This window comes from Mauremys reevesii, linkage group 3 (genome assembly GCF_016161935.1).
Source record: "Mauremys reevesii isolate NIE-2019 linkage group 3, ASM1616193v1, whole genome shotgun sequence".
In the NCBI taxonomy this organism is placed as follows: domain Eukaryota; kingdom Metazoa; phylum Chordata; order Testudines; family Geoemydidae; genus Mauremys; species Mauremys reevesii.
In genome coordinates this window covers 34,287,004-34,314,701 of record NC_052625.1, presented here as the reverse complement: position 1 = coordinate 34,314,701, position 27,698 = coordinate 34,287,004, and positions in this window count along the sequence as shown.

Here is a 27,698-nt window from a genome sequence, read left to right as displayed (position 1 = left end):
CCTCTCTCATAGTGAGCTGGGTGCTATATTCTGGATCTTACCTCCTCCCTTTAACTCTGTGGATACTCTGCGTGTCCTGGTGAGGAGAAAGAAATCCCTCCCTGGAGCAATGGATGAGCAAGAGGTATCTGGCCCTGACCTGGAAGGAGACAATAAGGAGGGCTACAGCAAGGCAGGTGCCAGCCAGGAGCTGTTTCATACCTACCCGTGACATGCACCAATATGTTTCCTCCTTGGGTAACGGGAGATTATGGTAGGTGAAAGTGATTTATATCCCTTTAAATAAACTATTGTCTGCTGATAGGCCCTAACTTTTGGCAAATGCATATGTGTGTGCTTACGTTGTCAGTTCCTGCCAGACAGTGAGGTGGTGTTTCCCATATATCCACCACATACCTCCGACTATGGCTGCAAACAGTCAGCCATTACTCCGCATTCCCACCTTGTCAGTCGTCCGTAAAAGACACTCTGGTTTGGGTTCTACATTCTCAACCCTCCCAAATTGATCTGCCCTCAGCTAGTTTCTATCAGGCGCTGGACCCAAATCCAGATCCAGTGCCCACATTATAATCAGTGTACTAAAAACTTCTCTTGAAAACATGATTTTACTGCATCAATAGCAGAGGCTGAGAACAGAAGCAAGTAAACACACGTCAGTTGGTGCTCCATCCGTTAGTATCTTGCAGTATTTTGAGGTACAGACAGAGCAGCCTGTTAATTTTTACACACAAAGCTTTCTGGTTTGTGGGCACAATTTCACAGAACTTATTTTCAGTGAGTAGTATGTAAGACTTGCCCAAACATTATGTTGAAGATACGCTTTGCTCAGCCCAGTGTGATATGGCACATCCCCATGCCCCTTTGCCAGGACCTCTGAGGGGGATTCTGCAGAAAGCAGCATGGCTGCATACTGCCATGGCCAGACTAAGGCCTCTTAAACAGCTCTTTCTTTGCCACTTTGGGATCATCAAGGAGCATGACTTCCTGAAACAAGTGCAGTTGTCTTTATGAAATACTATCCTTTTCTATATCAGAAAGAAGCCCACCTCCTCCCCAAGGCATTGGGTTAAGAAACCCTGATCTACTCTCCATGTAAGGTCTAGCACCTGTTATGGTATAGTAATTTGGAGGCAATCCACATAGTTATGCTGTACAGGGTGGGAAAATCTGAGTAGCTGCAACAGTTATGTCAGGAAGGCTGCCTCCTTCCTCTCCACCTAACAGTTCTGTGTTTATCACTAACTTTGAGAGTGGGGCTCTCCTCAAGATTCTCCGTAACACCTGCACAACTGTCTGGTCACTGTCAGAGCCAAGAGGACGCACACAGAGAAGGACATGCTCTGTGAGATTCTGCAGGTCTAAAAGTGAAATGCAAGGGCAATAAGGCAGCGGTGTGAACAGCTGCTGAAGGAGTAGAGGGAGGACAAAGATGCAAAAAGAAATGCTGCTGCTGCTGCTGATCCAGCTGCTCAAATGAATTGTTGATCAATTATTGATTAAGAATCTCACTGCATTAGTTCACCCACTCCAAAGCATGGATAAATATGGGGTGTTGGCAGGGATCATAGACACCTCATCCCCTTGTGCCAGTTCCCGCTGTACTCTACTCTCATGGACAACATGTCAGGGAACAAAGAACTTTGATTACATGTACAGTCATCTGTGATGCGCTGACATCCAGTCTGCATGTTGTACTTGTACCTAGTCAAGTTATATAGCTAGTAAAGTCAATTATCAGTTATCTTTTTTTTTTTTGGTATGTCTAGCATGCCGTGGTGGTAATAAAGTACATACTTGAAAGTTGGTGCAACTTTATTGTGACTTTTTGGTATTGCAGTGCTAGAAAGTAATATAACCAGAAAGGCATCTATACCTCTAAACAAAGTCAATGCATGTATATTACAGAAGTGCTAGCCTTTATTGAGTCTAGAAATACACCACCTGTAATGTGACAGCGTTTCTATGACCATCAGTTATCTTCCACACTTCAACAACAAATGCCTGAAAAGTCATGAATGTCACAAATTCCACACCTGTTCTATTAATAGCTTCATAGAAACAGGGTTAGGCTATTACCTACTGTTGAAGTAAGCTTTTAAAACTTCCTTTACCTGAACCGCTGTTAGCAATGCAACTGTTAGCTAGCCTATTTTAGATCCAGCCCGTCCACCTCACTCATCCACCCTGGCAAGAGGGTCTCTCAGAGAGTGCTGCACGCTGTGCAGTGCATAAGAACTGAGCATGTTTTACTTGTTGATATGGAGCTTTGGCATGAGTACCCTCCACCTATCCTGTCGTCTTCCACCTCTGCCCACTTCACATTCCTTTTCAGCTGCACAGATAAGAGTCAGATCTTTCCTTGTTTCTGTCTAGCTTGATAGTATGTGGTTTCTAAGCCAGAGAATTAAGGGTGGGCAGTTTCCATAAATTATGATTGGCACAGAAATGTCATTAATTCCAGTTGGATGGAGTGGGTGTCTGCTTTCAATATGTCAAAAGCACAGTGTTTCTAAAGCCGTGGTTGTCCTGAATTTCTCTGAACCAGCCAGTGTTTGTCAGTAGCGTGTCCCTTATGATCTACCAAGGCCTGCATACATTTTGAAGGTACCTTTTTTTAATATGCTCAGAACCTGGGAAGGGTGGGCACAGAATGGGGATATTCCCCACCTATTACCCCAGCACATTTAGAGAAACCCAGCTTATTGAATCCACTTTTTTTTTTTTTGCACAACGATCTAGCCTAACTACCCTGCACAGCAGGGTGTGCTTTATTGTGTTGCATACCTCAGTGATAACTGTCCTTACCATTGATTTTTTTTGTAACACCAAATTGATTACCCCACTAATTGGTAGCAAACTGGTGGTGTAAGATTCCATAGGGCAATCACCACTTGTTTCCCCACTGTAAGGGCAGCTCTCACCTTGCTGTTCCTGTGCTGGGGGAGTGGGCCGAGCTGACCATGCAACTCTAGGAATGAACTTCTGCATCTAAAAAGTTCTAGAACCACTGATTGTCCCACCACCCACTAGACAGGCTCAAAACTGCCACTCCATCAAATGTGGTTGTTCCATGAATAGCCTCTGCATTTATTTTCCAGTTATCCTCAGTTGACTCTTTGAATGCTGAGTCTTTGGGAATATAGCACTAGAATGTCTTGCCAGAGTGCAGCACATTTTTGCCAATACAACTCAACGCTATGCAGACGACATGCCAGCAGAAGTGGCAGAGTGTAAAATGCACTTGACCAAAATAGTTTTGGCAGTGTCACCATGACAACAGAATTTTTACCACTGCCACTTTCTCGTGCAACTTTTTAGAGAGACAGGCTTGAAAGTCTTCACCTAACACTCTATATTATATTAATGAGCGTGATAAAGTGAAAGAGTTTGGAGGTTATATGACTCTTTGGGGGATTGTTGTACATATAGCAGTAGCTTCATAAAATGGAATATTAATAAAACAATTTAATTATGAACATTTGGAGAATCTGCCTATGTACAGTTTACAAATGGTTTGATATCGGGACCCTGTGTCAGATTGCAAACTCTATTTTGAATGTGGGTCTTTAGCTTCTGTTTTTTTACCTCCATCTTGGACTAAAATTCCAAGTGGTGAGGGCCTGGGGCTATCAATGATAGGCTGTGAAACTTTGATGATCATTTAAATGGAGCACCCTGGGACAAAGCAAGGGCTACTATCCAGGCTAAACTAGCTTTTCACCATCTAAATTCTAGAGCAGCAAAGAGTCTTGTGGCACCTTATAGACTAACAGACGTTTTGGAGCATGAGCTTTCCTGGGTGAATATCCACTTGCCGGAGGCCCCCACGAACGCTAATGCTCCAAAACGTCTGTAGGTCTATAAGGTGCCACAAGACTCTTTGCTGCTTTTATAGATCCAGATAACACGGCTACCCCTCTGATACTTAAATTCTAGGAGTGATGGTAACTAAGCAACAGAATCTGTGGTCAGGTACTTTCATTAGCTGATGAGGCTGATTGGGAGTCACCTGACAAAGAAGGGGGAGATAAGAAAAGAGGGTTTCTGACGAATCCTGGGGAGGGAGGCAAGGACAGAAAAGACTGCAGATACTCCATGATTCAGGGGAGAAACCATGTGCATGAGGGCAGAGAGAGGAAGAATCCTGAACTAGAGGACTCTGACCTAAGACCAAAGAATGCTCTAAGAGTGGTGACGAAATTGAGGCAGGGAATTGTGTAGAGGGTTTTATTATTTTTTTGTTCAGATCTGTATACTTCTTGTGCTTGCTAACAGAGTGTTTTTTGGGAACCCTTGTAAAGTCTGTGTGTCTGTGTTCAACTACTACCTATCACTGAAGAGGTGAACTGTGTACCTGGAGCGCTCACAATGTAGAAGCTCTGGGAAAAGGGTGTGTTTAAGTCTGCAGGGTCAGTGCTGGCCTGGGGGCTTAAGACAATTAGGTTGTGTGGTCCTGTAACTGGGAAGTGGAACTAGGAGCCTGGGCCCTGGAAGTGTACCAGCAAATCCAAGGGAAAAGGCAGTTGCTGCAGCCTATTCAGGCCAAGGGAAGCTTAAGAGCACAAATCAAGCATATTGGGACCCAAAGGCAGCAGTCTTGTGAATGTCCAGCAGAGGGAGCCTTATCAGAGCTGTGACTGATTTTAAGAGGGGATAATGGTTGTAATTGCTCTTCATCTCTGTGTCCTTTGTGTATAATTCTTTAAGTTATGAGTTTTCTGAAATATTAAACCTTGAGTGTATATAGAAAATATAAGCTAATTGTCTCTTTGATAGAAGAAAGAATTTAAACAACAACCCAATATCACTAGAAGTGAAAGTACAGATTCCAATATTTATTTGAAGGTGTGGTATTGTCATCTAGAATCACATTTTTAGTGATATATCTTTATTATGCCTAATTTTATATTCCTTGAGCAACCAAAATTGCCATTCGATGTGCACTGGGGGCTCTTAAAAATGTCGGATTGGGCCCTATTTGTTTCTGTAACTAATTCCTTGTACTTCTAATTCTCTTTTAAGCAGGAACAAATCTGAACTTGAGAGAAGTCAGCAAACATTGATTACAGGAGACTTATCACTCAGGAGGACCCCACAGGAGAATTTTTCTGCTCTTTTAACACCAAATCAAAATCACAATGATCACTCCCCCTCCCCCCTAGTATGCAATTGAATAAAATGTAAATTCTTGTGAAAGTACAGGTCATTCCTGAAAGCATAAAAGAAAACAAAAGGTGAATGAAGAAAACAGCTGACCATGTGTTTGGCTTATAATCTGTTAATGTCTATAATTTTGCAGTATTTGAAAATTAATTCCCATGAGTGACTATGTAGGAATTGAAGTGAGCATACTTTGTGAGTCCAAGACTATGCTTTGTCTTGATTCAGGGGAGGTACAAATGCAGATACTAATATGGACGTAACACACGCATAGGCGGCAGGTTCGTATAATTTTTGGTGGAGCCCAAAATGGTGGTTCCCCCCGCCCCACCCTGTAAGCTGATATAAAATGAAGCTACAATGCGTCAGCACCACAAGATTACAAGGGTCAATTAAAAGTGGAAAGTCAGAAGCAGCACTTGCCTGCTTCAATATACGGTATTATATTTTGTTGCACCTGTTGTGACGAAGTGGGAATGTTCTTAATGTTTTCTCTGAATACTGTGTGGGTGCCTCAGTTTCCCCTGCAAAGTGCCAACTGACGGTGTTGGGGACAAAGAGATCAGGTAGCCTCCTTGTCCGGAAGAGACACAGAGGCCAGATGAGGGAGTGTCAGTTTGGAGCTGGCTGGGGAAATCGGGAGAGGCCCAGAACTTGGGTCTGGGCTCCCCACCCCCCAAGATGGACCTGACTGAGGGGTCCTGTTTTCTGGACCTACAAGCTCTGTTTTAGACTGTATCCCTGTCATCTAATAAACCTTCTGTTTTACTGTCTGGCTGAGAGTCACATCTGACTGCGGAGTTGGGGTGCAGGGACCTCTGGTTGCCCCAGGACCTGCCTGGGCAGACTCGCCATGAAAGTGCATGGTGTGGAAGGGCATGCTGAATGCTCTGAGGTCAGACCCAGGAAGGTGTAAGCTTCTTGCCCTGGAGACAGTATGCTAAGAGAGGAGGCTCCCCCAGAGTCCTGACTGGCTTTGTATGGAGTTGTTCCAAAGCATCCCAGCATCCCCTTCCACACCATGCGCTTCCCGAAGTCTGCACAGGCACTGACACTCCTCCTCTGGCCTTTATCTCTTTTGCAGGCATTAGGAGGCCACCTGATCTCTTTGTTCTCCAACACCTTCAGTTGGCACCTTGCAGGAGAGTGGCCCAGGCCATCAGTTGCCTGGAGGCAGGGTTGCAGCCATTCTCTGTGAAGACGGCATCACACTGGCCCTCTAGGGCTTTACAACAATCACACCCCCTTATCCCACCATCTAGAGCCTTAAGAAATGCATTGGGGAAACTGAGGCACACAGACAGTATTCAGAGAAAACACCTGTATATGACCAGTTACATACTTTGAAGGGTGTAAAATAATCAAATATTGTGCTAAATACAATGATACTCCAAACTGACCACCAAATTTAAGTTGCATGTTTTTCCCCTCAGGTGAGGGTTCTGGGGTGGGGCTGGGGATGAGGGGTTCACAGTGCAGGAGCGTGCTCGGTGCTGGGGGTGCAGGCTTTGGGGTGAGGCAGGGCTGAGGATGAGGAACTTGGGGTGCAGACAGGCTGCCCCAGGGCTAGGGCCAGAGAGGACTCCCATCACCACCACTGGCAGCAGCAAGTTCCAGGAGGGACCCTCCTGCCCCCACGGCACACACACTCTGCACATGCTCCTAGGGCCCCTCTCAGGTCCAGAAAGCTCACTCCCTCCCTATGATGGGTACTGGGCGGGGGCATAGGTGGCCTTCCATGTTGCTGCCCTCACCATAACTTCACTATGGATGGGGCTGCCTGCCCAGCATGGGGCAGAAGTGGGGTAGGCAGGGTGGTGGCTGGCTATGGGACGGGGGAGCAGGGTGTCATAAAATTCACCTAAGCCCTAGCTGCTCAGGTCTAGGAAGCCTCCGTCTCCCATCCCTCCTGTGGCGGGTGGGTTGGTGGGTGCTGGGGGAGGGGGCATTGCCTTCACATGTGGCTTCCTGCCTCCCCTGTGCAGCCTGCTGTGCCTCACTGGGGGTAGGAGTAGGGGCTGGGGCAGGGGGGGAATCATAGGGTCAAACACTCACGGAAGCCCCAACAGCTGCTAAGGTGAGTGATGTGTGTCTCCTGGCCCGTTTGTGTCTCCTCCAGGTAGGGGCAGGAGAGGAGAGGAGAGGGGAGGGGAGGGGAGGCCCCCTCCCCTCCCCCTCCTGAGTGCTTCAGCAGCAGTTAGCATTCCTCTTATGCTAATGCTGCAGCCCTTAGGCTACGGCAGCAGCAGCAAAGGAGAGAGAGACGCGCTGTGCGCTCTCTTTACATTCAGGCAGGGAAGCTACGGGGAGGGGGAAAAAATCTAGCTCCAAATATTGGTGGAGCAGAGCCCCTGATTATGAATATTCCTGGGGCTTTAGCTCCAAGAGCCCATATAAGTTGGCGCCCATGAACACACATACATCCTAACTAATTATGTTCTATAACAAAATATTCAGGTAAAATTTTCATTCAAAATAATTGAAATTCAGTTTTGCCGGCTGGTGAATCGGGGGCTTGAGGGATTTAGTAGTAAGTGCTCAGAGTTGGAAATGCTTACCAGTGTTGGGGACTCTGGTACCCCAAACGGCAAAGTTCGTTGTCTGACCGCGAGAGACAGGCAACACCAGCAAAGTTCAAATATAATGCTCTTTATTGAAGAGTGCACACGACAATAGAGAGCGAGCTCATCTCCAAAGAGAACCAGCTAACCTCTTTACAAAATAACCTAGGTTTATATAGACAGTTCCGTCGCATCATCATAATTGCAATTACCTAGTTAAGTAGTCACTCCTTCTTTTGAAACTAGAAACTGTTACCATACATTCATTTTTATGTTCTACAAGATTAAATGTTTTACATGATTTATGATACTTTAACAATCACCAATCAATCTAAAATGTAATTGTTAGGAATAGACATAGAACAGAAACAGGGAGTTTGGAAGTTTGGAAACTTGGCTTCTTATGAGTTCTTTAAACGAATTGTTTCTACCTCAGTACGTTTGGTACCATGCTAGGAATACAGTCCCTTTCTTATCTCATGGTTGCTTAACTTTGTGAGAGACAGACCTGTAACTCCCTGGGACTTTCCACTTATGAATTACCCATAAACCTCTGTTAGGGTGTTAGCCTGACTTTGTTCAGGTTGACACAACTGGCTTTGGGTTACATTTTATTTAGGCCTAATACCAGTGACAAGGTACCATCACACAATTTGCTTGAGTTTAGGTTGTGAAATTCAGACTCTACAATATAAAACAAAACACTCAGATTTCATGGACACCAAAAGAAGGTACTGCCAAAAACTTGCATTTGGCTACCTAGCTGGAGTTGAGATCCCCAGTCCTTGTTCTCATTTGAAAGCTGAGATTTCAGATGCTTTTGGAAGAGGCAAAGCACTCTGGCTATGGTGTTCCTTGAGAAAGTGGCTGCTACAGTTATGTAGGAGTTAAAGTGGAGAGAAGCAAGATGTGACTTTAGGCTGAGATTTTCAAATGTGTGGTGAGTCCCATTAGCAAGAAGTTAGGTGTCCAACTCCCACTGATTTTTCTTTTGAAGCTCCTTTGAACCTTAATGCCTGATTTTTAATTCATGCTACAAATGAATGTTAATGCCAGGAGCGACGGGAAAAAATTCTTCATTCAGGAGATATTACAATATACATTTGTACCCTGGTATTGGTCCTCAGTCTAGTGGTTGCAATTTCATTGTGGCACTGAGTTCCAGATCTCAGTTTTCAGTCTCTGAACGGTTCGGTTTTAGAAGAACTCCTGTTGAGTTGTTGTCTTAATATATCACTAGAGATTAATGAGGGCTGTTGCTTTTATCACCCTTGTCTAATATTAGGCATAAGAAATGGAAAGGGAAAGATTATGTATGAAATGAGGCAGATTATTAGCAAATATTCACTGTCAATTTGTAGGTTTTAAGTTTGAAGAACTCCAAGAACAATACAATAAAGAAGTTGAAGAAAGAAAAAAGCTGAGAAATATCCAGATTAAAGTATGGGGCTAGAGTATCTCAGCATTAGAATCTCATTTAATGTGTGACATGGAGAAAGGTGCAGTTCTTCAAAATTAGCCATATGATTTTTCAGGGAAAGTGGTAACATTAAATGTGCTCATTGTTCATACCACTGAGATTAAAGTGTAGATTTAAGAAGAGTAAGCAGGGGGTATGGTTAATTTCCTGACAGCATTTTTGAAAAGTTAGTACTAATTAGAATACACAAAAAGGACTTTTTAAACATATTGTTTTCATGTAAATAATCACACGACTGAGAATTTCTCAATACTTAGTTATCACGAGGGATAGAATTTATATGGAATGTATATGTTTTTGCATTTAAAATCTGAAAATGATCTCTTATGTTTTCTATTTTAAAAGCAAAACAAACAAAAAACCTAACCTACTCAACTTGGGCACAGTTGTTTTACCACCTTAAGAATATTTATACTACTTCAACATGCTTACATCCTTTTTTTAGGAAACGTGTACTGAAAACCTACAAACAAAATTAATGAAATACGTGTACAATCACTTTCTAGTAAATTTAGAAGTTGATTTACACGATAAACTCAGTGTAAATATCCAGGAATATTCCCATTACTGTTTTTCAGTAGGTGCTTCCTTTGTAGCACTTTTAAAGACTGATAGCGCTCTATAGCGAGGCGAAGACTCACCGCTGTGGCACCTCCTGCTGTTCGTCTCTTTCCAGCCTTTGGAGCGCTCTCTGCCGGCGGATGTCTCGCCAGCCTCAGGCCCCATGTCCCTCCCAGACCCCGGTGCCCTTTTCCTCAGGGTTCTGCCCCAGCAATACCCCCACTCTCTGTGGGTCTCCCCTCCCAGGAGCTCCCAACCTCTAAAACCACCTTGCCTCAGTGGCTACTGCCAGTCATCCTCTTGCCCCCACTCACTGGGGCAGACCGCGGTCTGTAATGGCCACTCATCATTGGCCAGGGGTTAGGACCAGCTGCCTCTGCCTATTCCTGGGCTGCCCTCTGCAGCACCAGTACCTCCATAGACCTCCATCAAGACCCGCAGCCTGGGAGTTGCAAGGCTAGAGCTCCCCAGCTCCCTTGCCCTTTCCCCAGCTCTGCTCTGCTTCGGGTACCTTGCTTGCAGACAGCTCACCCTCTCCCTCCAGGGCTGAAGAGAGAGTCCTTCAGGTGCTGGCTCACAGGCCTCTTATCAGGCCAGCTGGGCCCTGATTGGGTGGCCACAGCTGTGGCTGCTTCCTCAATCAGCTTCGCTTGGCTGTTTTGAAGCCCTGCTTTACTGGAGGGGGAAGCTGCTCCACTACTGATGTCAGGGATTACATTCTTGTGAATTTTGGGGAGCAGTATTGGCCCTTAGTGCTTTAGTCAAAAACCCCATTCAAATGTTAGACATATTGGAAAACCAAGTTCAGTAAGTACCAATAGCAGCTTTTTTGTATTTTTAGAACAGAATGGTCTGATCCAGTAGGGCCAATGGTCCATCTAGCCCATTATCCTGGCTTCTGGATGGTGGCAGATGCTTCAGAGGGAATGAACAGAACAGGGCAATTTATTGAGTGATCCCTCCCCTGTCATCCAGTCCCGGCTTCTGGCAGTCAGAGGTTTAGGGAAAGAAAAATATCTGATATTAGAGCCAAAGCATGTTTTTTGAGTCCAGGGATTTTGTAAAAGTAAGTGCAAATAAATGAGTGTCTCTCTCTTGTGTGTGGAATGATTTACATGTAGAATTCTTGCTAATGGGATCACCACACATTTGGAGATGACTAGAGCCCACAGTCTAAAATGTAGCTATATTTGTCCACAGAACACAAATGAGGATCCGTTCTAATGCACAGTAAGTCTAGAACGAAATACAAAAATGAATATTATGCCTGTCAACAGCTAGCTTGACAAAACCGATCTGATCGTGAGGAATGTGCAGGGAAGGTACCTCAATGTTAACTGATAGGATGCCTCTCTTAAAAAACAAAACAAAAAACTTGATATACTAAATATAAGGAACCACAGGTCAAACTTCTTGCCATTGAGATGCTGGCCAGCTTAGATATATCTGAACTGCAGATAGTACTCCCCCAACCCTCTTCAGCTGCCTGTGATGTTAATCAGCAAAGTATTCCAGTCAGTTGACTGCTGGGGGTATAAAAGCAGATTGGTGTAAATCATATAGTACTTTGTGCTGATGGACGATCTGTGTCGCGGACTCTGTTATCCAAAATTGCAACTGACAGCTTGACCAATTGCCCTATCTTATTTCCATCATACAGAAGTGAATTAATTCTCTTATGAATTGTCAGCTATGTAAAGGTAGATATGCTTTCCCCCACTCTTTTTAAATAGAAAATAAATCATTCTCATCCTCAAAGTACTAAGAGTCACAGAAAGATTGCTCGGCATCAGGCTTCTTCATCAGTGTTCTCGTGGCAACAAGAAAAGACACACAGCTGTCCTTCATCCAGCAGTCAAGAAACCCTTTAAAGAGAGGTTTTTACTTCATCCCATTTTCCATGGGGATAGGAGGCAATTCCTAGTCACAGTGGCTTAAGATCAAAGAAGACAGATTTCAACAACAAGTTCCCTGAAAATGGTGGTAATTCTTCCGTCATCGAGCAGTTAAAAACACAGAACCAAGGTATCTTGCAAGTGTAGTTATGACTTTAAATCTACTTTGTAAATAAGAACATCTTATTTTTTTTAAAGAGAATTAAAACCTCTGTGTTTAAGGACTTCATTGAAGACTGTTTTATATATAAAAGGAGTAAAATACCTACTCAATGTGTAAGACTTTTGAGATCTCTGGGTAAAAAACCCTATATACATGTTTATTAATTATTTTCTTGGTTTATAAAGTTTTTCCAGTATGAAAAAATTAACTGAGCTCAGAAACTGACTTGTTTTATTGTGTTTTTGAATTTAATTCTTTGGCAGGTTCTGTAGAGTAATCTGTTCTATCAAGAAGTCATTTTTCAGGGAGATCCTTGCCTGCTTAAACTAGAACCATAGTAGAATGAGCATCTGGAGCTTCTTCAACTGAGAAGTCTTCTGAGCTTAAGCTCTCTAGTGTAGCCACTCTAAGCCGATGGGATAGAGGTCTAGAGGTCTCCCGTTGGCTTAATTCATCCGGGCCCCGCAAGCGGTGGCAGCTATGTCTCCTGTCGACACAGTGCTGTCCACACCGACGCTTAACTCTGTGTAAGTTATGTCGCTCAGGTGGGTGACTAATTTCACACAACTGAGCAACAAACCTTATGTCGACTTAAGCTGTAGTGTAGCCCTAGTGTCAGTGCAGCTGTGCAGGATACCCACTTGGAAGTCTTTGTAAACATTTAATAAACACTATAGGAAGAACCTTATCTTCAGCAGATAAGGTGACAGGTGACTTAAGGCCATTTCATGTCTTCTGCTCTGCCATTCTGTCTTTGGTCTTCAGATTTTCTGTCAGTAAATTTTGTTACCTTGTTGGAAGTGTTTGGGACAGTGTCTGTATCCTCCATTTTTTTTCAGTGAATGGATGGGTCTCCTTTCTTAGATTTCTGCTTTAATCCAATTAAGCCAAAATCATTGGCAAGTGGTCTTTGAAAAAGATCATTTTTTAAATGGTAATGCTGTTCTGCAGGACAGTTATCTCAGTTCAAACACTCACCCTTTGCTTACTGTTAGTTTAAAAGGGAAGAGTTTTCATTCAAGGCTTAGTTTATGTGCACGGTCACATTGTAAAGTTAATTGCAAACCTAAGATGAAGTTTCAGCTTTGGAAGCCTGAAGGGTTGGTTGGTTGGTTGGTTGGTTGGTTTGTTTGTTTGTCTGGGTTTTTTTGGAGGGTGTTGGGGGGGGGGGGAGGAAGGGGATGGGGCAGGGAGAAGGGTCAGTGACCGAAAAAAGGAAAATTCTCAACTGCCATTGGCTGCCATCTGTTTGCCGCCGAACTGCTGCACGTGCCACCCCTCTCTTCATTGGCTGCCCAGGCACCTGCTTGCTACACTGGTGCCTGGAGCCGGCCCTGATCTTGCCTACTTTTCAAATGTTAGGCTGTCTTTTATTTTGATCTTAACTCTGAATTACCTTGGTTTCTAATGCTTCATTTTGTTTGTTTTTCATAACTGCAGCATTACGAATTTTTAAAAAAAACAAACTTACATGTACTGTCAACTTTACTCACAGAGTTTAATGATTTGTTTTGTTTGGTTTCTGCCTGGGGATTTTCTTGATAATTTCTTTAAGACATTTTGAAATCTTTCCCATGCAAAGAAAGAAAGCTGGCAGAGAGCTCCCGGTGTTATGCAGAGAACAATGGGGGAGCTAAGAAACGGGGAACATTGTAGTCCTTAGAAGTATGATAGGGGTCCCTCAGGTTCTGTGGTTACCAGGAGAACTGGAGGTTCTGGTGGAGCTACTGAACTTTGCAGGCACTCTGAGTTGAGATTAGTGGAGAAACTCTGAGGGGTGCAGGAATGCCTGAGAACATGGGAAGTTAGTCCAGCTGAATGTTTTGGCCTCTGCCAATTGCTGCAGCTCCACAGTTTCCGTGTGTATTGGGTAGAACATTATAACTCATGCAAGTCATGGATTCCACGATTCTTCATATTTCTCTTTAGCTTAACTCTTTTCCCATCCCCTTTCTGCCCCTCCATACACACTTAGATTAAAGAAGTTATGTTGCTGTGGGAAAGGCACCACCACATATGTCTTCTGTAAGTGTGATGGTTGTCACCTACTCTTTGCAGTCAGGGATTTTATCTATGCATGCAGATTCTGCTGCCTACTTAAGAATATTAGAAAATGCTGCTGCTTGTTAGAAAATTCTGCTGCTTCCTACATCCTATATACAGGATGCTGAAGATTATACCATCATATTGTTGCCGGCTCAAAGGCTGAGCAACAGCAGGTTCGTTGCCCGGTGTGCGTAGCACTAATTATCACACCAGGGTGGAGAAGCAAAAACCAGGTTTATTTGAGCCCAAATAAGGTGCCAGGGAGAAAAACCATTCTCAAATCCTGCACACCTGCGCGCAGGCGGGATCCCAGCATTTATACCCCCCTTGTTTGTGTAAGCCTTTTGTTCGGTTTTTCCCCTCACCTCTCCCTTCCCAACAGCAGTTACATTAGGCATTACATTTCAGCGTGTTAGAAAAGTTCTCATCCGCATGTTTATCTCTGGCCTTCACAGCACAAACGCATACAGATTTTTCTCCCCCCTCTCCCCCTCCTCCCCTTCAAACTCCTGCATCTGCAAGCTGAAACAGCTGACAGTTACACATTTTGCTTGCTGTCTGTTAGCATCTTAGGCTGGTTAAAGTTCACAGCATGGAAGACCTCTGGTTCACTCAGGCCTGTAGTCACAACTTTGGTTTACTTAGGCCTAGTGACACCAACAATATGAATGGGGATAAGAATTTGCCTCTGCAGAGAATGCGGTAATGGCTGTTCTTTGCTGCCTCTGTAAGGACCCCATTGAGAGAAGGTCTTGGCTGGGAGTAGGTTGAGGCCAGGGACAATGAGTCAATCCAGGGTTATTACCATGTTTGTATACAGATGTTCAAGTAAGTTAACAATGAGAACTTTTGACCTGTGAATAGGCCCTCTCCACTTCACTGACTGATAGCAAAGTGCAGAGGAAAGATTGATTGGTTGCTACTTCTGATGTCACAATGATGCTACTTATGAATCACCTGAGTTACTGAGCAAATTGCACAGGAAAGTTTGATTGGTTGGTTCTTCTGATGTCACAATGATGCTACTTGTAAATCACCTGAGTTACTGGTATAGCTCTGTCACCATCACCTCTGTTGAGACTGTTGAGAGCTTTTTAGTAACTAGGGAATACATGAAGAGTTTGGGGTCTTCTGTCATTGAAATAATCAAAGCCAAGAATAAGGTGAGAGAACAAGCAGTGAATTTTATTAATATTGTGATTTTTAAAAAAAAATGTCTCTGGCAAAGTAAGAAACTATTTTATGCAAAAAATTAATGTAATCTAAAGTGTAACTCTGCTGAACTTGGAAAGTAGATTCATTTATTATACTGTGAAACCGGGATTTTTAGTTCCACTTTAAATGCAAACGTCAACCTGTTGGGTGAAAACCAAATCCACTTCAATTTAGGCTTAAACAATTTATTTTAGCCTTTATTATATATGTTTTTAGACAATGCTACTATCACGTATGAATTACATAAACATGCAAAAAAAGATAAGGCAAGACAAGAAAGTGCTCAAGTTATCTTTCTTGGGGACAGGGTGACTCTTCTCAAATCTCTGCTATGCTTGGCTATTTTCCTCTGTCTCTTCTCCACTATTATGTCAATCATCTATTTTTAATCCTCTGTTCTGTAACTGCGCAGACTCAGTAGAGAAGCTACCTCATCTGTGTCTTTATCCATATATATTCTACTCTAACCCCTAATTAAAAGCAGGGCGGCTCTAGTAATCCGGCCGCCCCAAGCAGGCGGCATGCCGCGGGCGCTGCGGGCGCTGGTCCCGCGGCTCCGGGGGCGTGCCTGCGGAGAGTGCGCTGGTCCCGCGGCTCCAATGGAGCTTCCGCGGGCATGCCTGCGGGAAGTCCACCGAGCAGCGGGACCAGGGAACCGTCCGCAGTCATGCCTGCGGGAGGTCTACCCGAGCCTTGGGACCAGCAGACCCTCCGCGGTCATGCCTGCGGGAGGTCCACCTGAGCAGCGGGACGGCGCCCCCTCCGCAGTCATGCCTGCGGGAGGTCTGCTGGTCTGGCGGCTCGGTGGACCTCCCGCAGGCATGACTGCGGAAATCGCCGGACCCGCCTGCCGCCCTCCTGGGAAAATGCCGCCCGGCGGCGTGCGTGGCGTGCTGGGGTTTTGAGCCGGCCCTGATTAAAAGATTCGCATGCATAAATCACAATAACTAACCCAGATTAATACATTTTTTGCTTATCCTGCTAAAACTTAATTATATCTGTGTAGTTCCCAACACAGCTATTCCTAGCTGTCACACTCCTGGCTGCATGCAGTTGTACTTATATTACAACTGCAATTTTTATTCTTCGTACTCATCTGTTTCTGTGGCCTTGAGTTTTTACTTGTTAGCTGGTTGAATAGGCAGGTGGGGATGAGGATTGTACCTGACTTGTACAATTTTGCTGCTTGTTAGAAAATTCTGCTGCTTTCTACATCCTATATACAGGATGCTGAAGGTTATACCATCATGTGAATGGGGTTAAGAATTTGCCTCTGCAGAGAGTGCGGTAATGGCGGTTGTTTGCTACCTCTGTGAGGACCCCATTGAGAAAAGGTCTTGGCTGGGAGTAGGTTGAGGCCAGGGACATTGAGTCAATCCAGGGTTATTACCATGTTTGTATACAAATGTTCAAGTAATTTAACAATGAGAACTTTTGACCTGTGAATAGGCCCTCTCCACTTCACTGACTGATAGCAAAGTGCAGAGGAAAGATTGATTGGTTGCCACTTCTGATGTCACAATGATGCTACTTATGAATCACCTGAGTTACTGAGCAAATTGCACAGGAAAGATTGATTGGTTGGTACTTCTGATGTCACAATGATGCTATTTGTAAATCACCTGAGTAACTGGCATAGCTCTGTCACCATAACCTCTAGATGTGACTGTTGAGAGCTTTTTAGTAACTATGGAATATATGAAGAGTTTGGGGTCTTCTGTCATTGAAATAATCAAAGCCAAGAATAAGGTGAGAGAACAAGCAGTGAATTTTATTAATATTGTGATTAAAAAAAAAACTTGTTAGCTGATTGGATGGATGGGTGGGGATGAGGATTGTACCTGACTTACTGAAAGCTAACAGCTCTCTTCTCTACCCTGCTATCTGCTTGGTCAAGAACTTTATAGATGAGACACAAAAACCAATTTTCTGATTTACAGACTGTTTCAGCAAAATCTGACAATCTCAAGCAGCAGAACTACATACAAAAGCAAACATTCCTATTTTCTTCCAGAATTGTATATAATAATTTCTCTAACATTACTTAGTACACATTTCACTAACACAATTCATTACACAGTTCTCCAACAAAGCTTAACTATGTATGTGCTTGCTAATGGTGGCTCCATAATTTACAGTTGAGCTTTAGAGTTACAAACACCAGAGATACAAACTGATCAGTCAACCACACAAATCTCGTTTGGAACCGGAAGAACATAATTAGGCAGCAGCAGAGACACATCCCTTCTACCCCACCCCACCCCCGGCTAAAAAAGGCAAATACAGCACTGTACTGTGTTAAATTACTAAAAAATGAAGGGAAAGCAGCATTTTTTCTTCTGCATAGTTAAGTTGGAAAGCTATGTTAAGACAATGTTCAGTTGTAAACTTTTGAAAGAACAACCATCATGTTTTGTTCAGAGTTACGAACAACGTCCATTCCCGAGTTGGTAACTCTGAGGTTCTACTGTATATTTAAGTCCACCATTTCCCTATGCCCTTAAAAGATTTAAATAGCTTTATATGAGCTAAAACATCTCGTACTTTTGCTTATGCAGCACCAGCACAGGCAGAAGTTAATAAAGCCTATTAGTAGAACTGTATTGCAGTCTCTGAGGCTGGTACATAAACAAGAAAAGAGAACAGTGCTGTCCACTTAGAGTCACAGACCTGCATGATCCAGGACAGATTTTTGCTCTATCCTTTGGACCCTCTAAATTCTGGTGGTACCTCTGGATCCCTTCCATGACAGGAAAGAATTCACACACCTTACTGAAGAGTTTTAAAGTGCTCAGAATGCAAGATCTTGGGTCCTTCCAAGACCTCTCTGTTTTGCTGCAGAAGAATCAAGGGGGAAAAGGCCCTCTTGTATTCAGTGCAAGGAAGCCAAGAAATTTCTGTGGCTATAGTTCTGATATAATTGAAACGTTGAAATAATTTGCATTAGTGGAGCAAACGTGTGTTAATCATATAAAATGGATTTTTTTTGCTAGCTAAAACAGATGCCAAACAGGTGTACACTGATAAGAGTAAAGAAATAAAGCCAGTCAAACCCAGCCTTTCATTAAGAGGCAAATCCTTATTTGGCCCCATCTTTCCATATCCATGAAGAGGCCTACACTTTGCTATATGGGATAGGGTGGGCAAGATTTCAGCAGCCTGCACAGCACTTCCTTTCTCTGCAGGAGCTTCCTTGCCACTGCATGAAGTGGTTGTTTGGTTTAGTGGGTCAGCCACTGCATTGATATACTGGACAACGTAGCAGGAGAACCATGGAAACTAGTGGATCATCTGCTGCTCTATGACTTTTGGGATTAGTGATTGGTTCCTTTTTTCCCCTACCTTTTCATTTTTTTTAAAAAATTTTTTTAATACCAGTTACGTGGGTGTGTGCTGTGGGGAAGATCTGCACCTTGAAAAGTTTTCCTTTATGGATAAGTTGCTCTGATAGACTGAACAAATAGCAGGCCAGCTCTCTAATGAGGCAGCCAGCAATGCAGTATTGTTATTGCGGTAGAGTGAATAACGATAACAAATATCTAAGAAACACAGATATTTTATATATCCTAAAGCCATTTGAAAGTGTCATAAAAAGACGTTTTAACAGCACCACTGTCTCCTTCTTTGAAAATCATTGGCTTTTCACCCTATTTAACATGTGGAAGTTAGTCCAGCTGAATGTTTTGGCCTCTGCCAATTGTTGCAGCTCCACAATTTCCGTGTGCATTGGGTAGAACATTGTAGCTCATGCAAGTCATGGATTCCACGATTCTTCATATTTCTCTTTAGCTTAACTCTTTTCCCATCCCCTTTCTGCCCCTCCATACACACTTAGATTAAAGAAGTTATGTTGCCGTGGGGAAAGGCACCACCACATATGTCTTCTGTAAGTGTGATGGTTGTCACCTACTCTTTGCTGTCAGGGATTTTATCTATGCATGCACATTCTGCTGCCTACTTAAGAATGTTAGAAAATGCTGCTGCTTCCTACATCCTATATACGGGATGCTGAAGATTATACCATCATATGAATGGGGGTTAAGAATTTGCCTCTGCAGAGAATGCGGTAATGGCTGTTCTTTGCTACCTCTGTGAGGACCCCATTGAGAGAAGGTCTTGGCTGCGAGTAGGTTGAGGCCAGGGACAATGAGTCAATCCAGGGTTATTACCATGTTTGTATACAGATGTTCAAGTAAGTTAACGATGAGAACTTTTGACCTGTGAATAGGCCCTCTCCACTTCACTGACTGATAGCAAAGTGCAGAGGAAAGATTGATTGGTTGCTGCTTCTGATGTCACAGTGATGCTACTTGTAAATTACCTGAGTTACTGGCATAGCTGTCACCATAACCTCTAGCTGTGACTGTTGAGAGCTTTTCTTATTATAGTCTAGCTTCTTTACATGAGTTTGAAATCCGATTGAATTGCAGATTATATTAGTAAATATGTTCAAAATAGTTCAGTAATTTTTTTCTGATCAATCAATGTGCTGATTCTCTGTAAATTTAAAGTTGCATTGAATTTATCTCCTGTGCCTAAACACTTATTAAAACTTAGCACACACTTGTCTTCTAGCCAAGTGTAATCTGTTCTCAGTTTGGTATGGGATACCTGTGTGAGTGTTCACTAAGTCATGGAACACTGTAAGGAGTTTTGGGGCAGAGACCATGACTTCCTCGTATGTATGTCGTTTTTTGTTGTTGTGTTTTTAAACACTGCCTACTAAAGTGGGATTTCAATCCTGATTGCGGGGGCGGGATTGCTATTGTAGTACAAATAATAAATATTACCCTTGCATCACTGTGATTTATGATTAAACTTTGTATAGCGTGAAATGTTGGAGCAAAAAATGGACGACCTACTGAGTCATCAGAGACAATTTGTCGAAAATAATCGTCGGTCCTTAGAACAGAAAATAAAAGAAAAGGAAAAGGTAAGACAAGACCCATTTTTTCACAAGTTTAAAGTTGCCTCCAGACTGCTATTATCAGAGCGAACAAGTTGTTCATTGAGTATTTGTCCATGTAGAAGAAAAAACGCTGATGATTCCATATTTGATGTGTGTGCGCCCACATGCACGCTGTCAGAATTTTTTCCCCGTAATGGTACCCCCAGGGCCAGCTTTGGCAACCTCTGGAGCCCTGTGCTTATGCGCCGGTACATGGGGCCCTGCTGGTCCCACGCCCTCTCAGTTCCTTGAATGGATCTGTATTTGTTAGTGAAACAATTTACTGGCCTACCACGAATTAAGTTGACTAAAGCCATGTTCCCTAGCTGGTGATAATAGTAGTCTGGTGGTTATAACTTGGTAAGAGGAAGTGAATCCGTATTTCTTCAAGGTAGGCTGGGCAGGCAGGCTACCAATGTGTTCACCTCTAATTTATAGTTCGATGACAAAAAATAAAATCAGAAAAAAGTTTGAACATTTTGCTAATAATTTGCTCACTTCTTCCTGAGTTTGACCCTCCCCGCCTGCATTCTTCTGCTCCTGGCAGGCCAAGCCAGGGTAGGAGTGGGCCTTTGGAAAGGGTCTGAGGGCAGAGAGGCTGGGTATAATAAGGGGGTGGGGAGACATAAAGATTTGGGGAAATGGATCACTGGGATCCAAGAGGGTGGGGACTTCATAGGATGGGTCTCTGGCTGGCAATGAGAGTGGGAACAGGCTGTGGGGGAGCTTGAGGACATGGGATGGAGCAGGTGTCTTGCTGGAGGATAGGAGGGTGCTTAGGAGAAAGCTGAGGGGAAGCACTAGCACTTCACTACCTTCTCCAGCTGACAAACCTGCTATGATTTGTTAGAGGAGTCCTGCAGCTGCTGCCAAGAGAAGTTTGGCAGAGAGGTTTGTTGCCAGGAGACGCCACTAGTGCTTTCCCTCCCTATCTTCCTCTGCTTTCTGCTCCCCCACTCAGCCCTCTCTTTTCCTTACCAACCCCCGACTAAAAGTCCCGTGCCCCTCATAGCCCTATTCCCTCATATAAATCCCCTCTCAAATTCATGTAGAGCCCCAACCATAAGGACCGTGGGGCCTGGAAGAAGCCTCAAAAACGAATTATACCCAGATGGATATCTACTTTGCATCTCCTAATAGTTGCAGGAGATGGGCTAGATTCCTAAGGATCTTAGGAGGTGTGCATTAGTGAAGTTCTGCTCCCCCAGACCTGAGGCGGGAGGAGTCAATGCCCCTCTACCAAACTTCTGTTGCTGCCCAGTCATGTGTTAAGTCAAATTGAAAATAACTAAGGCATTTTCCTCATGAAAAACATTTTGACAGCAATAAGCTAAACATGTAATCATAGCAAAGAAGGGAATTCCCCGCACCCCAAAGGATCATGATTATTGGGGATTAGTCTGGTTGCTTAGTTGTAATGCTCAATGTTGTTATGGAGATCTACTTTTGAATCGATATATAAGCTTCATTCCATTATTTGCTAGTATTTTTTTGATCCACCTGTCTTGGTGTAGCAGATGAAGTAGGCTACTCTGATTGGCCAAAGTGAGTCATGGCCATTAGTGGCCATAACAGTATTTATGCTTTACTTAAAAATGGGTTTTAAACTCTTTTTGCTTCTGTCAGAGAGCGCTTTAGTGTAATTAGTAACTTTTTAAAGAGGCAATTTACAGTCCCTCCCCCACGTTTTCCAGTGTTAATAGTTATAGTAACTTGACAAGAAACATGTAACTAGAGTGTGTTTCTCTCTCCTACCCCTCCCCCCCCAGTCTTCTACATTTCTAAGAAGTGTTTCATCAGCTACATGACTTACTGACAGGGGATCTGCCGTGCGACCAGATAAACCAGGACTTGCAGCAAGCCAACGATGCTCTCTGAGCAGAACTCAACAAAGTAGGATTTTTAATATCTGAACTATTCAAATGGAAGTGGTGATGCTGAGTTTTTATTTTATGTAAAATTTAACTGTCCTCTTTATTGTGCTTGAAGATCTATACATGACTAATATTTAAGTGCAACTAAAAATATCACAGGTCAGAGCAAGCTGCAGTATGTTCCTGTCACAGGGTGAGCTGGTCCATTAAAGACTGGGGCACAGCTGCACCTTTTGTCAGGTTTAGCCCATCTCCCTGTATGATGGGAATAAATACAAGGGTCATGTGACAGAAGCATGCATCTAAACCGGGCCTGCTGGCAGGTAAAGGGCAGCCTGTGGTCATTCAAGAGAGAGACCCTCCCCTGCCCCAAAAGTTCAGAGAGACTCTCTCTCGTTAGTGCCCAGGCAGAGGGCCTGTGAAGAGGACAGGTGACAATTTTCCAGAACTCCAAGGCAGAAGCCTTTTGGGGGAAGAGAATTACAAGGAACTGGAAACTGTGCAGGGATAAGCCTCCATTGATGGACTTGCAGGATGCAGAAGTCCCAGCTAGGAGAGGGTGGGACTACAAGGATGGGCCTGCTCTGATCAAGACCTGGAAAAACTTGAGGCATTATATGCGGAAAAGAATAATTGAGGCTGGTTAAGGGTATGTTTGAGTCTTGTGTTATGATAATAAACCAACCTGGAAGAGAGCACTACTGTAAAATCACCACATGTGATATCTGGTTTGATGCAAGATTAAAGGTAAACTGAGGTAGCAGATGGGCCCAAAGGCAATCTGGGGTAATGCCCTACAACCGTTCCCTTTAGCCTTGTTCTGATATGAGCACTGCTTCTTTTCTATCCACACTCTCTAATAGAAAACTGCTTTTTTATTTATGATAGACATGGTCTACACTGACTTCATACAGAGGTTCTAAATTTGTCCACGATAGCTGTCCGGCATAGCTATGTGTCATCCTAGCTGTGTGAGCACATTAATCAAACCTTTTCTACAGAGGTGGTTAGTATTTTCTCTACACATACTCTTCTTTCCAGGTTTACTCTTGAAACACTCGATTCATACTCAAACTTGGACATCTATAGGTTTTTATCCAGAAAAGCCTACTCCCTTTTTAGAATGGAACTAGGTTATTTCATTCTCATTTTTTACTTCCTTTTTAATTTGGAGTACTATGGAGCTATTATGACTGATATAAAACAGGTTAAAAAGGTTGAAAACCAGTTAGAATTTGGTGGTGGTACAGTTATGATCTTGTTTAATTCCTGGTTTAGATAGCGACTTAACATGTGTCTTCTACCTTTCATAAGTGGTGTGCAGAGTCTTCATTTATTCACTCTAATTTATGGTTTTGCGTGCCAGTAATACAATTTAACGTTTTTAGAAGGTCTCTTTCTATAAGTCTATAATATATAACTAAACTATTGGTGTATGTAAAGTAAAAAGGTTTTAAAATGTTTAAGAAGCTTCATTTAAAATTAAATTAAAGCATGAGGCCTCTGGACCAGTGGCCAGGACCCAGGCAGTGTGAGTGCCACTGAAAATCAGCTCGTGTGCCGTCTGTGGCACGCATGCCATAAGTTGCCTATCCTTGCGATATAAAGTCAGGTGATAAATTTAAGATAGAGGATAGCACGACACTAATTTCCCTTGCCCCTGAAGAATGTGGTTATGGAGACAGAGGTGCAAGCTGAATGTCTTTGTTGGTCCATAAATATGGGGAATTAAGATGTACAAATACTGGTTTTTCACAACATGTAACCTATTCCTTGAGTATATAGTAAGTGGAAAAGGTAGAGTAATTTGTCAATCTCTTGGTATTTGGATTGTGCGAATTGAGTCTAGTTTGGTATTGATCCTTTCTGTTTGTTGGCTGTTCAATGGCATATTTGGTGATAGCTGATCATCAGTCCAACACCTAAATGTTACCTCTCAAATGAGCAGCTGAGGACTGAGTGGGAATGGGAAGCATCTTCTAAGCCCAATAGGTGCTCGCTTTGACAAAATATGTTATGTTAAAAAAAATGGAGAGCAAGTGTTAAATCTGCTGCCCTTATGATTGAGCTTAAAAGAAAGCACTGGTTAGGATTCCCAATGATTACCAGACTGTACTATGACTATGGCTTAAATTATGAATATATTTATACATTACAACTATATACTTGAAAATGTGCCTGAAAATATTGTTCATAACCTTGCCCAGTCTTGAGTTAAAGATTTGTGTTACCTTAACCTGTACTGTTTTGGTATGATACAGAATCTAGAACCCAGGACTGGACAGTGAAAGGAGGATGGATTTTTCAGATATTTGGGCTTTTTTTAATTGCACTTTTTTAAAGCCATCATGCTGAGTTTCAAGGTTTAGGGCCAAATTCTGCTCTTAGTTATACAACACAGAAGTCAACAGTTACTCCAAACTTCTCTTTCTGTAGGAGGAAGCAGAACGTAGCTTATTCTTTTGGCTTTGTTTTCTAAGGTATCTCTGGAGCTCATCATTTAAAGGGACATCAGGAATTTTTAATTTTTTAAAATAGATTCAATATAACTACAAATAAAATGTGATGTGTTTTCCTCATAGGCAATAGCAGTGAAACACTGTTTGGAAAAGGACTCCAGTGAGCTTAACACAGAAGCTGTGCAGAGCAGAACAGGCTTTACTAGCAAACCAGTCAAAGGAACTGGAATAATTAATAATTTAAACTGGAAATCAGTAAGAACTGGTGCCATTTATGCCTTACCGACTCCCAGGGGAACTCTGCAAGCTCTGTGTTGGAGAATAGTGTATTTCCACCAGAAGTTGTGTTTCGATACTGTCTTATTCTGGCTGTCCTTTTTTGGAGCATCTTAAAAGACTGTGACAAAGTTCCTCCTCTGCCTTGGTGGGTCCTGCACTTATTGGCGGATTTGCTCACCTCAGATATTCAGGGCAGCCCTCAGTTTGGCCAGTTTTATGGCTCAAACCTGCCATTCACTCAGCTAACCACATCACTTGCCAGCATGGGGAAAAGGAAGGAGAACAATCTCCACAGTCTCTGCTGACCCACCTAGTGGGCCAGGGAGACAGGCCAGGGATCTTCGCCTCTGGTGGGACCCACAGTCCAAGTCAACTCCTCTTATATCCATTAGGAGGGAGGGGAATGAGGGGAACCCAGGCCCTCCCTCTACTCTGGGTTTCAGCCCAGGGCCCTGTGGATCGCAGCTGTCTACAGTGTTACGTGTAACACCTGTGTGACAGCTACAACTCCCTGGGCTACTTCCCCATAGCCTCCTCCCAACATCTTCTTTATCCTCACTACAGGACCTTCCTCGTGATGCCAGATAGCGTTTGTACTCCTCAGTTCTCCAGCCGCAGGCCCTCTCACTCTCAGCACTTTGCGCACCCTTCACTGACTGAAGTGAGGTCCTTTTTAAACCAGGTGTCCTAATTAGCCTGCCTGCCTTCATTGGTTCCAGCAAATTCCTGATTTTTCTGGAACTGCCCCTGTTATCTTACCCAGGGAAAAGGGACCTGCTTAATCGGGGGCTAATATATTTGCCTTCTCTCATTCTCCTGTAGCGGGCCCCTGCCCCATGGACCCAACCGGCTTCCGTGCCCCTTCAGCATAAGCCATCTGCACGACTTAAAGCCGGTTCATTTCCAGACCACGCCAAGGAAACATCTATACGCGCTCGTGCTCCACACTCTGCACTTCCTCACCTTTGCGTCCCACCCTGACACAAAGTGGAGGGACCTCCTGCCACCTCTAGAGGGTGAGGCCCGGTGGGCCAGCCTATACTCCACCCTGCTCCCAAGGCCCGCCGGGGATGTCAGTTGGTCGCTTCTTCACAGGGGTCTGAGCACGAGCGTGTAATTGGTGCAGTTCACCCCCATCCTGGACACCTGCCCTTTCTGCTGCGTGAGGGAGACTCTGGTGCACGTTTACCTGGAGTACGCCAAGCTGCAGCCTCTATTCTGTCTCCTCACAGATATCCTGTTGCATTTCTGGCTGCACTTTCCCCCTCATTTCCTTATTTATGCACTGCCTATCGGTGGCCTCACAAAGTCACGGGACCTCCTGGTCAACCTCCTCCTGGCCCTGGCTAAAATGGCCATCTATAAAACCAGGGAGAGGAGGTTGGCCGATGGAGTCTCCTGTAACTGTGGGGCCTCTTTCCGGTCCTCCATCCATTCATGCAACCGGGCAGAAATCCTCTGGGAGGCGTCCACTGACTCCCTTCATGCCTTCGAGGAGCAGTGGGCGCTGTCCGGAGTTCTCTGCTCGGTGTCCCCATCTGGTTCCCTTCGTTTGAGCCTTTGACAGCATGTCTGTCCCTGTTATTTCATTAGTTGTCCCCTGAAACCACTTGGTTTCCAGGTCTTGTTGATCCCCCCCCTTAAGGCTGGGGGGATCTTTTAGCAGTGGGCTCCCCACTTCCTGCATCCCAATAGGATCACTCTCCTGTAGCCCTCTGGCCCGACCCTGTCACAAGACCTATAGCTGTGATACAAGATAAGGCCCCGATCTTGCAGTTTTTGCAATTGATTCCATGTGGACTGACCCAAGGCCAAAAATTGGTTGTATGGTCAGAGTTTAAAAAAATGATTTTGCACCAGCATACTACAGATAGGGTTACAGTTCATATGGAATTATTTGTTTAATCTAATTATGTAGTATGGTTCAAGAGACTCTTTGTTTAGTCTAAAAATAGAATATATTAAATATCTGAGTTCATTTGGAACTTCTAGAATCAGTAGCTGCTTCCTAAGTATAAGTGTGTTTTGCCTAATTCTAAGATTTCATGGAGGAGTGGGTACATTTTTGGTCACACAATCAATTTAAAGCAAGAAAATCCCCCAAATGATTTATACATTTTAACTTTTTCAAGGACTATAGACTAGCATTATCAACAAAATTCTAACTATGAAGCCAGATCCTGCTCTGGCATATATCAGCATAGCTCCATTGAAATCAGTAAAGTTATTCCAATTTACACAAAAAGCATCTGGCTGTAACTTTTGATTTTTAAAAACCTTGATTGTAGATTAAAGATTTTCCTTTAATTTGGCATTAGAAGGAAAATGAAAGGGAAGAGAACTCAAAATAGTCGTAGAAGCAACATCAGCGACTAGGTTTTTTTAAGTTCTTCTATTGTGCCAATTGCTGTTGTATCTGAATGCTTTCCAGAGTTAAGAATAGTTAAGTGACTAGCATCTGTTATTTGAGGTTTCTATTTCTCCCATATCCCCCAGAGCAGTTTTCAACCTGTGGTGCACAGACCTCTGGGAGTTTGCAGACTGTCTAAGGAGTTCTCGAAAGGTTGTCGTTACAACGGAACAGTGGTTTTCAAGCCGTGGCCTGTGGGGGTCCACAGACTATATCTAAGATTTCCAAAGAGGTCTGCACCTCCATTTGAAATTTTCTAGGGTCTGCAAGTGGAAAAGAGGTTGAAAATCACTGTCCCAGAGGGCAAAGTGTGGAGGGCAGGAGCGGGCGCGGGGAGTGTAAATACGAAAAATGGTGATGTTAGTTGTCATTCTAAGTTTTTGCAGGAGTGAATTTCATAGTATTGGGCCAGCTCCTGAAAAAGCCCTGTCTGCTGCATCTGCTAGTTTTACTTCTGATGTGTAGACAGTTGTTCCTGAGGAACACAGCTACTGAAGTCTGAGAGAGTAAAATGGTATATTGGGCCCAGTTCCTTTACAGCTTTGAAAATAAAGACCGAGATTTGATTCAGTGTTGAAACATAGGACTGATGTACTCAAGTGAACCTGTATTACTGAGGAGGTGTGCTGCTGTGTTCTGTAACTCTT